The sequence below is a fragment of the Austrofundulus limnaeus genome, unplaced genomic scaffold, assembly GCF_001266775.1.
Source record: "Austrofundulus limnaeus strain Quisiro unplaced genomic scaffold, Austrofundulus_limnaeus-1.0 Scaffold11, whole genome shotgun sequence".
In the NCBI taxonomy this organism is placed as follows: Eukaryota; Metazoa; Chordata; class Actinopteri; order Cyprinodontiformes; family Rivulidae; genus Austrofundulus; species Austrofundulus limnaeus.
Window position 1 is genome coordinate 4397037 of NW_013952413.1, and position 12455 is coordinate 4409491.

A 12455-nucleotide genomic window follows, 5' to 3' on the forward strand; every position below is an offset into this window, starting at 1 on the left:
ATTTTGCCCTGTGCCAATTCCACATTATTACAAATAACTTCATTTCTGGACATTTATGGTTTGATTTCTTTGTATGTATGGATCACTTGGGTTGTTACTGACAACTGGTGGAAATTTCATGTCATTAGCACCTCTAGTAATATATTTACTGAGAAAAATGTTGACGTGTTCAATACTTATTTTAGCCACTGTATATAAACTTAATCTGTGTTCGATTTAAGCACCTTTGATTCAGGTCTGTAGTTCAATAAATGCATCTGATAAAATTGACATACTGACAGGCAAATAAAATAATGTGACATGTTCACTGGAAAATGATTGTAACATGAGAATTTTGATAAAGTCCCTCTTTGTTTAGTTATTGTTTTTAATGATTTTGTTCCATTGCATGGTTGTAATGACAGAAAATGTCTGTTACATTTTTAGTCTAAATAGGTTGAAAAATATAAAGCAATAAAAATGCCCTATTACATTACATTACATGCAATAAGGCCTTCTGGTCAGAAGTTAATACCAGTGGCCATGGTATAAATTGAGGGAGGCTTAATAAATATTAAAAACTGGATACTGCCCAACCCTACACCATAGTTTTTATTCTTGAAAAAAACATCTTATGTGCTAAAAGTAATACAGAATCACAATGTTCAATGTCATGTAGTGCATTGCCTAAAATGGAAACTAACATTTATAAGCATTGTTACTCTTTCTGTTCCGATTGCGCAGTCATAGCTGCACATGTTCATCTGCACAACTAGATAACAAGACAGTGAAAACTAAAACTTTATATAGAAATATCTTTACAATGTCATCTTTGTACTTTAAATATACAGCTCTTATACTCTAAACCCAATAACTTGGTGTAAAAACAAGATTGAGAATTTGCATTTGGATCCTTACATGATACAGGCAATAAAAAGGGTTTGTTTTATCCCATCTTAGAAAGATATACAAGCTGCAGGCAATATCCAATTAGGACATGCAGAAAGCAGAAAATGTTAATAGTTTCAAGCTCAGACAGATGATGAGAAAAGTTTACCAATTTCAAACGAACTCCATCATGCATGTTGTTTTCTTCCTTATCATTTCAAACCATTAATTTAGACTTTACTGAAAACTGGCCTCCATGTTTCTGTGATTCAAGGTTTAAAATTTGTTCGTGCACTCACATGTTTGGACAGGTCCGGGCTTTTAGAGTCCACATCGTACCTAAAAGAACAAAAGCAAAGGCAACAATCGAAAACTTAATGGGGAGCTATTTTATCTTGCGGTCACAAAATAAATGAGGAGGGAAAAATTATGATGACAGTAACTGGGGTGAAGTGTTGCTTTTTATTTGAAAAAAAAAAGAAAAAAGAAAAGACAGAGAAAACCATAGCATAGTATTAAACAATGTTTTTAATGTGCTAGAAAGAAACTTGGAGTAAACAAAATGTAAATTTAAAAGCGACAAGATTCAGATGTTACTGTCAGGAACAGTAAATCAGGATGTGTTCAAGCAGATCCTTTATTTTTCCTAAGAGGTAAAAACTTCAAGACTATATGAGAATATAAGTAAAGGAAACTCTGCAGTTTAATAAACAAACAACATATTTATATTCAATAACATAAGACGTGAAATATTTTGCTTGTGTTTGAGTACATGTGTTTGTTTATTTATTGTTAGCAAAATATCTCATGAACCATTTGATGAATTTAAATGAAACTCTCACAAAGTCATCTTTTTTTAAAACAATGATTAAATATGATTAGCTTTTGGAGTCAATCAATATGACAGCTACAACTAATCAACCTTAGCAAAGACAAAATTGCTAAAATTCTTATTTAAATCATATTTAGTGTAGTAGCTGAGGTATATTTCTACACCAAATGCTAACAAATTGTGCAACCTCTTTCTTTAAAAGCATTCAAGGTAATAGGCGACTCTTTAAAGGAGGGTTTTCAGGTGTGTAAAATAGGAATAAAAATATTGGAACCTGAGTTCAGAACTGTGTTTTGTAATTACATAAGATATGAATTACATTAAGTAGGGGGTACCTTCATGTTTTTTTCTACTAACAATTATTCATCTTATGTTACTCTTCTATTTTCTAATAACAAAGCTTTCCTGTTGAAACAGTCACACTTCTGATCAACACTTCTCTTACACAGAAGGATTTTTACCAAAAAAATAATTTATCTGTTAAAAGTGAAAATCTGTTGTTTCATGGCGCTTTCACAAAATGTGAGACAAATGTTCCTGGGTGTTAGTTTTGCACCCATAAAAACAAAACAGCTTCTCAACAAAACACATAATAGTTTATGAAAGTCCAACTTATGCAAGTTATTCTGATTTGATGAGTTTTGTAATGAGAACAGGATGCAAATCGTCTGTTTTGTCTCTAATAATCCACCATTTAAACAGTTTTGTCATGAGGACTTTTGTACCAAGGAGCTGGCGGGTCATGTGTGAGAATTACCAAACAACTTTTAATTTGAACTTATTTTATAATAAGTTGGGCACAGAACAGTTGGAGGGCGACAGGAAAAGATGTTGATGCATAATCACTCACAAGTCAAAGCGTAGGTTCTGCTTCTCCTCAAAAAAGTAGTCCAAGATGTACTTTCTAACAAAGTCGGGGTTCAGAGTGTTGTCTATCACCTCTGTCCTGCCAAACTGTAGAGGAAGAAGGAGGACAGGAGAGGAAAATGATGAAAGGAGAAGCAATAAAGCAAAACAGATAAAGCTGCTGTTTCCTTCCTGGCCTTTAACCCATTTCTCTCATTTTATCTCATCCTTAGACTTTAACTAGTTTCATATACATTAATTAGCATAGGCCTGATTAATGGTTGCACTTTCACACGCAGAGTAAACCAGGAGTGAATTTCCAGCTTCCTTGATCTTCACCTTAAACTAATTACAAAAGCATAGCCCACTCACCAGCCTCACAGCAAGAGAGATTAAAAAAAGATCATGAAAACGTGCAAGCAGAGAAACGAGAGGAGAAGAAGGGAGACTGGGAATAAAAATGGCATAAGACGTACAGCGAGTGGGTGGAAGTAAAAAAGAGGGCATCACTAAAGTAGGGGCTTTAGACTAAAAACAGAGGTGAGAGAATGGGAGTGGGAAAGGAGTAGGAGGAGGAGGAGAGGAGGAGAAAAGCAGTAATTAAGTCTTCTTAATTAGTGGGATTTTTACTCCCAAAGTGCCTGTTGCAAAGAAATATGCAGAAGAAAGACTGAGAAAGACCCACAAATCCTTCAAGCAGATTTTCAACAATAAGATGAATAGAAATTTCACATGTAGAAGACAATAGAGAGCATAAACCCATGGATTTTTATTTAACTGCCTAATTGAAAAAGAAAGAGAGAAGAGTCCATAATTGAAGAAACTAGCTTCCACAATCACAATAACAATACACACAGACAACAGTTGTTTCAATAAAATGTATTAAAAGCACATCTGCTTTGTAAATTCACAGGTCGAGTGTGTTGACGTAACAAAGGGGACTTGTGTGTTTATTTCTTTCACATGCAACAAACCATAAACATGAATGTGAAACTTTCACCACATTCCTGGACTTAACCGTTTAGAGCCTAACCCTTTAAAAAATAGTCAGACAATTCCTTTATTTTTAGAACTGACATGTTTTTTTGGGCCTTTAAACAAAATCCAATTTTTTTTTGCCACATCACTTTGTTTATGATATATTTTTCTTGTATCAAATCTGATACACTGCTGTTTTGGTAACATTTTGCTCACAATAAAGTTAAATTAAGAAACAAAATACAGTTTTTCCCATAACTTTTAACAAGTTTAGAACACTAGGAAGTTTACCAAAACGTCACATGACAATTCAGGACTGGAGCAACTTATATACCTGCAGTATCAAGTTTGATACACAAATTTTTAGCACGGTTTAACTGTACTATTAAAAATATTTTAAGTAATTATGCATTGTTCCAACACAGAAAGTATTTATTTTAAAAATTACAAATAATATTGATGTTATTCTTACCATAACTTTTCCAAAATTAGCAAAAGTTTTCCTGAAAAAAATGTGTGAATGACCTCATGTCGTCAGCAGATATTTTGAAAAGGCAAAAAAATAAAATAAATAAATAAATAAAAGAAGTTCCACTTCCTACAGTACATCGTTACTCCACTAGAGGACAGAATACAGGTCTCACATGATATACAAAAGGTTTTTGAGGAAAATGTTGATCACATTGATAAAATATAGGTCATAGAATCCTGCGCAGCAAATACGATACAAATGGCGATATAGATTTAAATTTTTGCTGTTTGTGGGAATGTGACCAATAAAAAAACCCATTTGTTGGTGATTCCTCCAGAATTTACACAAAATAGTTTCACAAAACAAACATTTAGGCTTCATGTGTAAAATCAGGCAGGTTTGCCTTTAAGGATTTCTATATTTATAACTGTTTAGTGCAATCTAACTGAAACAAAACTGAACACAACACAGACTGTCACACTTTGACTGTTGCACTAAAACAATGAAATCACATGTTTACGGTTTATTCCATTTTTGTACAATGTGTTGGGTTCTTACTCATTCTACAAAAATACCAAAAACTAACCCTTAATCTTCAGCCTCTAAAAATTAAGATGCAGAGAGTGATGGTCAGTGATGAGTGGATCAATGCTGAAACATCGATACCACCAATATCAGAACTTTATGCTCTAAAATAAGTTCTAAAATCAATATGTCAGTCTGGAGATATTATGTGTTCAGTATTTTTGTGTTAATATGTAATATATATAATGTAAATTAAGATGAATTCTTTCATTTTTATAGTAGCTCTTGGTGGTTAAACAATAATTTATTTACTTGTGTTTAAGTGTGTATGCAAGTTAGTGTCCAGGTAATCATCCGTGATTGGATGACAGAGACCAGGAACTGAACAGGGATTGGCTGTCTAATTTATTCTTCTCCCAGAAGACTTTATTTCATTATCCATGAGCAAGCTTTCACATTACCAAAACTGTTTTGGCTTCCTCTAATCAAAGAACAACATGCCAACTAAATTTTAGTTTATTAGATGTTAGATTATTAGTCTTTCTTTTTTAATGTTGTTGCACTTCTCTTTCTTCCTTTGTCTAAAGAGCCTTCATTGGTCTGCTGTGAATGGTCAGCCTGAACCTCTTCAGATGTCTTCTGGTGTGTTTTTCTCCACAGCAAACTTCACAGAATTTCTCTCACAGAGTTTTCTCTGAGTCAAGAATGCTGGAAAATTTCCCACCACCACTGTCATTATTAAACTTATTAAAAAAAAGATTGTGAAACATTTGACAGCTGCAATAAACTGCAGTCTGAAACCAATTAGCCTCTTTTTAAACTACCTGTGCACTGAAGATTAGGTGTATGTGAATTATTTTCTTTTTTTATTATTATTAATYAAAATACATAATAATGTTACCATTACATCATTTTGTTGGTCAGTTTTCTTCGGGTTTTACACATTATTGCTTTTTTTCTGAACTTCTCATGAAGCAATTTATAGCACTAAAGAGGAAACTCTTGGCTGCAGACATAAGGTAACACATTGATATTTTTCATTAATGTTATGTTTTATTTAGTCTTTAGTAAAATGTACCAACTAGTCAAATAACTTAATCAATTTTACACTTTCAGAAAAAAATCATTAGGAAGCTATAGAATATGGATGAACCATTTGTTATTAATAGTTTGTCTTCCTTTGGTTTCCTTGTGAATTTGTTTTCCTATTGCAGAAATCAAATTCTGTAAAACCTGTTAGTGAACTGACTTTTCAATCTAACCCCAAAATAGCAAATAGTGTTGCTGTGATCACTGATCGATTCGCAATATAAATTGAACAAAAAAAACTTCATTTAAACTTAACTGACCAGCTCTTCTCCTTTTGTAGACTTTTCTTGCCAAGATTGAAAACAAAACCAATCATAACTGAATGTTTTATTTCTACATGAGCTAGGAAGAAAAGTAGAGAGATCCTAAAATTAAATTTATGTTTCAACCAGAATTTCCAGGAGAGTCGGAGGTGTTGATAAAGCTGTGATCACATGTTGGTAAAGAGGAGGGTGATGGTTAAAGATGAGCTCCGTAATGTGATTTCCCCGCTGACTGGAGGAGACACTACTGCTCTGCAGGTTTCATTAGATGCTGTTAGGCTGCAGGAGCTGGCTAATGAGAATCTGGCATGAAGTCCCCGAACTTACGCCGACATCACAAACGCGCACACAAACCAGCTCACACACATTTCGCAAACTGGACTCTTCGGGCAAAATCTTCAGCGTCTGATACAGAAATTTAAACTTGCCTTCAAAAACACAGTCAAACTGTGGGCGTGAGTTAGCTTTTATGAAAGCCCAGTGAAGGAGAGGAATATCAAGATGTGAGGATAATCTTTTACTCCCTTTGTGGTTCTTCTGTCCCAAACCTGACTGCTGTGGTGGTTGTAATGAAATAGGCAACAACAGTTAAACCCATGAACTTTATTAGATGTTATTACAATGTCCTCTGTCCTACTCTGTCACAGCAGCACTGCCTAGTGACAAGAAGCAAAAACAGCAGCAGAACATAAATGCCTTCATTGTGTAAAGCCAAGAACACAACAAAGACCACGATTCCATTATCTCCTTCCCTGGAGCAGACACACAAACCACTGCTGGGACTTTGTGCCATCTGAATCTCTGGTACCTCTTTGACCAGCATGAGATTTTATTGCTGTTGCAGCATGTTCTGAAGACATTAACATAGTGTTGGTACAATGAGCTATAGGTGGTTCCTCATGCATTCACAGGCAGAGGTAACTTGTGCTGGTGTCAATTAGTCGGAGACAACTCAGCTGTCAACACCCCTCCAATCCCCCAATCCACCCGTTTCGGACTGCAGTGGAAAACACTAGAGAGTGTTTAACAACTCTCCAACAGCAAAAAAAAAAGAAGAAAAAAAAGATTAAAAAACAGAAACTCAAAGAGCATTGAGCAACTCCCCAGGAATCATAGAGCGTTTGTGGTGTTATAGCGGTCGACAGAAACACACACACACACACACACACACACACACACACACACACACACACACACATACCCACACAACAGATTCTACACGAAAAAAAGATAAAACAAGCATGTGTTTGGCAAAGCTTTAATGTTGTGCTTTCAAGTTATTCCTAAAAGTAAAGCACATAGAAACAGGCCAGTATAAGGAACAGTTAATTTAAAACTAATTTGCATATAAAAGGATGATCCAAAAGATGGGATTTTGCACAAACAACTATAAAACTGAGGTTTCATACATTCCAGTGAAGTGTACCTGTGTAAACAACCAAAACAGCTCATATAAAACTATATAAAAACAGTCTCCTCTGAACCATTAGTTTTCTTTTGCAAAAATTAAGACAATGTTTTAAAAGATGTGGTTATAAAAGGCTGAATGTATGAAGCACAACCCTTTTTCTTTGTCTAATTTAGCCATTTCTATGGAACCATTGTGTTTATGTACAACAGTGTGCATGGATGTCACATCGTTTATCACCCTCTCCCTTTCTTCCTCCTCATCCTTGGTCCTGGTTCATCACAATATTCAATTTTTTTTCAATCTTATCCCACTGATCATTCTCATTCCATTATATTCTCCTTCATGCCACTTATCTGATTCATCTCTCATATTTTATCTCCACTTCTTTTCCTTCCACTCATCCTCCTCATCTCTCATTTCTACTTCTCAACATCCCACTTCTCTTCCTCATCTGGTCCTCTTCTCATACAACCATCCACATCATTTCACCACTCCTCATTCTCTTTATCATTATTTATTTTCATCCCAATCCTCCTCATCCCCATTTTTACCCCTTCTCTATCCACTCATCCTCACCCATCAACTTTTTCTGTTCTCATCCCAACCTCGTTTCAAGCCATCCGTCCTCCTCACCCCACAATCCAAACACTTCTTAGCCCACTCATTCCTTATTTTTCTTTCCATTCTCATCTCTCCATCCTCTCATCCTACTTATCCTACTCTTCTTCCTGATATCTCATCCTGGCCTTTGTTTTCATTCATTTTCATCAACATCGCAACCCTTTCTCATCTCGCTAAAGCAGTAAACTCGCATTGTTGTGGAGTGGCTCTTGCTAATGAGATTATCAGTTCTAAATCAAGATTTAATGACCTTCTGATTACAATCACACCATTTTATTTCCAAATAATTTAGAAATAGTTCTCTTGCATGCTTTAATAAACTGAATCACTATCATATGTATGTTGTACAAAACTGAAGTATGGTTGCTTTGAATCTTAATACGCAGAGATGGTGCCAGAGGGGTGGAATGGGTGGTAAATGCCAACTCTGATACCTGACTGGTCACCCCAGGTGCCACCCCCAAAAGACTTACAAAAGGGTGAGGATTACATGTGTCATTTCAAAGATTAGGCAGTTAGAGTAAAAAAGAGGTAAACATCTGTGAAGCAGCTGTATTGTCTGATGTAGAGGGAGCTGTGTATGTTTAAAATTGTTAAATTATAACATTATGTAAAATTTGCATTAGCATTAGAATTTATCTTAATTGGGATTAACATCTGCATGTGTTTGAGATCTTAGCTACACCACACAACATTTCAGCTCAGTAAGTCTTAAAATGTCTGAATTATAGCCATTCAAAATTAACTGTGGTGGCCATCTTGAATTTTTTGTATTAAAATTAGAATTTGGGAAAGTTTAGTTAAAAAATAGGAATTTAGGAAAGATTGTTTTGGACCCTGAAAATGTCTGAATTATAGCTTGCAAAACAAGCATTAGTAGTTAGCTTAAATTGGGACTTACAATCAGCAGTTTTTTAAGCATTCTTAGCCACAACCACACAACGTTTCAGTTCAATATTTTGTTAAAAAGCTGATTCAGAGACCTTCGAAATTAGCTGTGGTGGCCAACTTGAATTTGTAAGTCAACAGTATTTTTTTTCTATGCACCCCCTATGAAAGATCTTGGCCACCCGTGTGCCACCCCTTACAAAAAAGTCTAGCTCTGCCCTTGCTAATATTATGCCAAACTCAGAATGTAGAAAACTTTAAGTAAAATATACTGTATTGTTATGTGACAAATTTATTCCTCATTGTTTAAAACCATGTACAATGGCATTGTGTAAATACTATGAATAATGACCACCGAATGATTCTCACACATTAAAATGTTTCCTTTCCATATTCCAACTTTCAAAGCTGKGTTGTGCTATTTACCTCTCACCCACCTTTTTTTCCCTCTTTTCCAAAAGCTTTTTTCTTTTATTTTATTTCATCCCCGTAGCTCAACACTGTTCGACCAGGAAATTAACATAAAGTGAGTAGGTTGACAAAAGTTAGGAAATGCTAATGAATTGATTCTGCATTTCAAAGAGAATAGAAAAAGAAACCTTCTGCTAATTTAAAGTTTGTCTGTGGTTGGTGCTTCAAGAGAGTTCATTCAATATACACGTGCTTTTGTCCAGTTAATAATCCAAGATAAGCTAATKAATTATGACTTAAATAATTATAGGAATAGTATTCTTTGAAGAAACGCATATCACCCGCTGAATTTCAACTAGTTTCAGAGTAAAATCATCTTATATTGAGAAATGACAGAGTTGTAGCCATTTTGGTCCAACTTTGAACATATCATTATGCACCATTTCATTCAAAATTGCAGGAATTATTTAAAATCCTTCTCATATTTTTTTGCATTAAAATTGCTCTGAAATTATGGAACATCTTTCACACGTCACCAAATTTACCAAACCTTTCAAAGAAACTGACGCATGCATTTAACCAAAGTATGAAATTGCATGAACGTATTTTGAAGGATATCTTGAGTGAATTTTTTCATCGTGATGAAGGATGATGGTTTAAAAAGATGTTGGGAGCACTCAGTTTCATTCAAGTCGAAATGATGGAGATGACTTTTATCATGAATCGAGCGTTTCAAACCGTATCATGGAGGAAATTAGCATGGCGGTATAATGCAGGGGCCTCGTCAACAATTTTAGATAAAAGTTCTTAGTGAGTCACATATTTGAATTTACACATTCAGTCGGAGATGTTCATTGTCACCGAGAAAAGGCTGGAGCCTTGTTCAACTCCTACCATTTCTCAGTATAATAATGGATGTTAAACCTTATCTTTGGCAGAAGATTCAAAAGGTTCTTGACAAGGAAAACTGTGTGAACTACACATTAGTTTAACATAAAGTAAAATGCTCAATATAGTAATTATGTTTGGAGGGTTTAATTGGATCAAGAGCCAGCAGAAAAGAGATGGTACATTAAAGAATTATTGACAGAAGGCCTATGCATCAATATACACACATTACTTCAACTGCATTAAAATCAAAGCATACACCCACACAGGCATCCGGTGCTGGTGTAAGGTAACATTAAAGCAGGAAATAGGGTCTTCATGAATCTAAGTATAGTCATATATGCAATTACATGATCAGTTAAAAACTAACATTGCTTAAAGGGATGCATATCACCTGTAAAAAACCCGTAAGCATTTCAAATAATATATTAGTGCTGATGTTCAGCTACTGCCACACCAAAGTTAATTTGGCATTGATATTTAGCTAACAGACAAGTAGGACTGACATCCGTAGAGTTGTATGATCTTTTAGTACTAGAAGTATCTGTTAGGGATGGCCTTCAGCCATCAACTCACCACATTTGAACTCTGTATCTGTAAAATTGACAAGCTTACGCGAAGAAATTTATTGGGGTTTGCTTATATACTGATTTTAATTACACTATACATGGTATATTCTTACTAGTAGCAGAACAGTAATTTCTGTTAAAAGTGATTATTTTGCTTAAAAGGATGATTTTATGTAGATTCATGCCTGAACACAGATTCAACACATAACTGAACTGTTGATCTTCATTAGGTTAGAAAATATTGTCTGAGGACATGACTTGAGCAATGTTAGGGACCCCATCTTGATGATGCAATAAAATAGGCGGAGTCATGTCCTGAAGTTTCTGTTATATTGAACTGACTTCCAGAAAACGGGGCCTGAACGCAGACTGAATAAATACTGTCTTCAGCCAGAACTGCTCTGTGGTGGTTTCGTGTGAACTCTTTTCTATTCAATATCCATGTATTGGTACATTTTCTGTGTGGCTCCAGTACATAAAATGGTAAACGAACATGCTTAACAATTTTCCTTCATAGGCTTCATGTCAATTAGCTGTGGTGGCCATCTTGAATCAGGTTGAAGCTAATTAGTAGTCGATGTACATCCAATGATTACTTTATGGAAGATTCATTAAAATATGACCAGTGGTCTACAGCTATCCATCCATCCATCCATCCATCCATCCATCCATCCATCCATCCATCCAGCCATCTGTCCATCCATCTTCTGTTTGTCCGGGGTCAGTCAACAGCCTAAGCAAAGAGGCCCAGACTTCCCTTTCCCCAACCACTTGGGACAGCACCTCTGTGGGAATTCCAAGGCATTCCCAGGCCAGCTGAGAAACATTGTCCCTCCAGCGTGTCTTCCTCTGGGTCTCCTCCAAGTGGGACGTGACTGAGACACCTTACCAGGGAGGAGGCATCTTAACCAGATGCCCGAGTCACCTCAACTGGCTCCTCTTGATGTGGAGGAGCAGCGGCTCTACTCTGAGCCCCTCCCGGATGACCGAACTTCTCATCCTATCTCTAAGGCAGAGCCCAGACACCCTGAGGAGGAAACTCATTTTGGTCACTTTTATCCGTGATTTTGTTCTTTCGGTCACTACCCAAAGCTTGTGACCATAGATGAGGGTAGGAATGTAGACCAACCGGTAAATCGAGAGCTTTGACTTCTAGCTCAGTTCTTGCTTCACCATGACAGGTGACCAAGCTCTGGCACTGGTCGTACAGGGATCTAACAGCCCGTATCAATGGGCCTGGCTCCCCATACTCTCGGAGTACGCCCCACAGGACTCCCCGAGGGACATGGTCGAACACCTTTTCCAAGTCCATAAAACACACGTAGACTGATTGGACAAATGCCCATGCACCCTCCAGGACCCTGCTGAGGGTATAGAGCTGGTCCAGTGTTCCATGACCAGGATGAAAACCACACTGTTCTTCCTGAATCCGAGATTCGACTATCCAATGGACCCTCCTCTCCAGGACCCCTGAATAGACCTTACCAGGGAGGCTCAGAAGTGTGATCCCCCTGAAGATGAAACACATTCTGCAGTCCCCCGTTTTAAATAGGGGGACCACCCTGATTTCTGCCAATCCAGGGGAACTGCCCCTAATATCCACACATTGGGCCTCATGCAAGAACCGTTCGTATGCACAGATTTGTTCTTAAATTGTGCGTACGAGTGATTTAGGAGAATTTGTGACATTCACCAATGTTTTCGTATTCTACGATTTTTTTCAGATACGAACAAAATTTACGAGTGGTCCAGACCTGTCGTAGATTTTACGAGCAGTCAGTCTGCTGTTATCCAG

General features: G+C 36.4%; 1 protein-coding gene across 2 annotated transcripts in view; it reads right to left on the reverse strand.

The window, feature by feature from the left end:
* cpne5b (copine Vb) overlaps nt 1-12455 on the reverse strand; it is a 155510-nt gene that overhangs the window by 103347 nt on the left and 39708 nt on the right. Inside the window, exons 2-3 of one of the 2 annotated variants that reach the window (XM_014002100.1) lie at nt 2550-2653; nt 1167-1206 (exon numbers count right to left, since the gene is read on the reverse strand). The gene's annotated coding sequence lies outside the window, so the exon portion shown is untranslated. Of the gene's footprint in view, nt 1-1166; nt 1207-2549; nt 2654-12455 lie in introns of those variants that run through there. The other variant, XM_014002099.1, reaches the window with a different exon arrangement.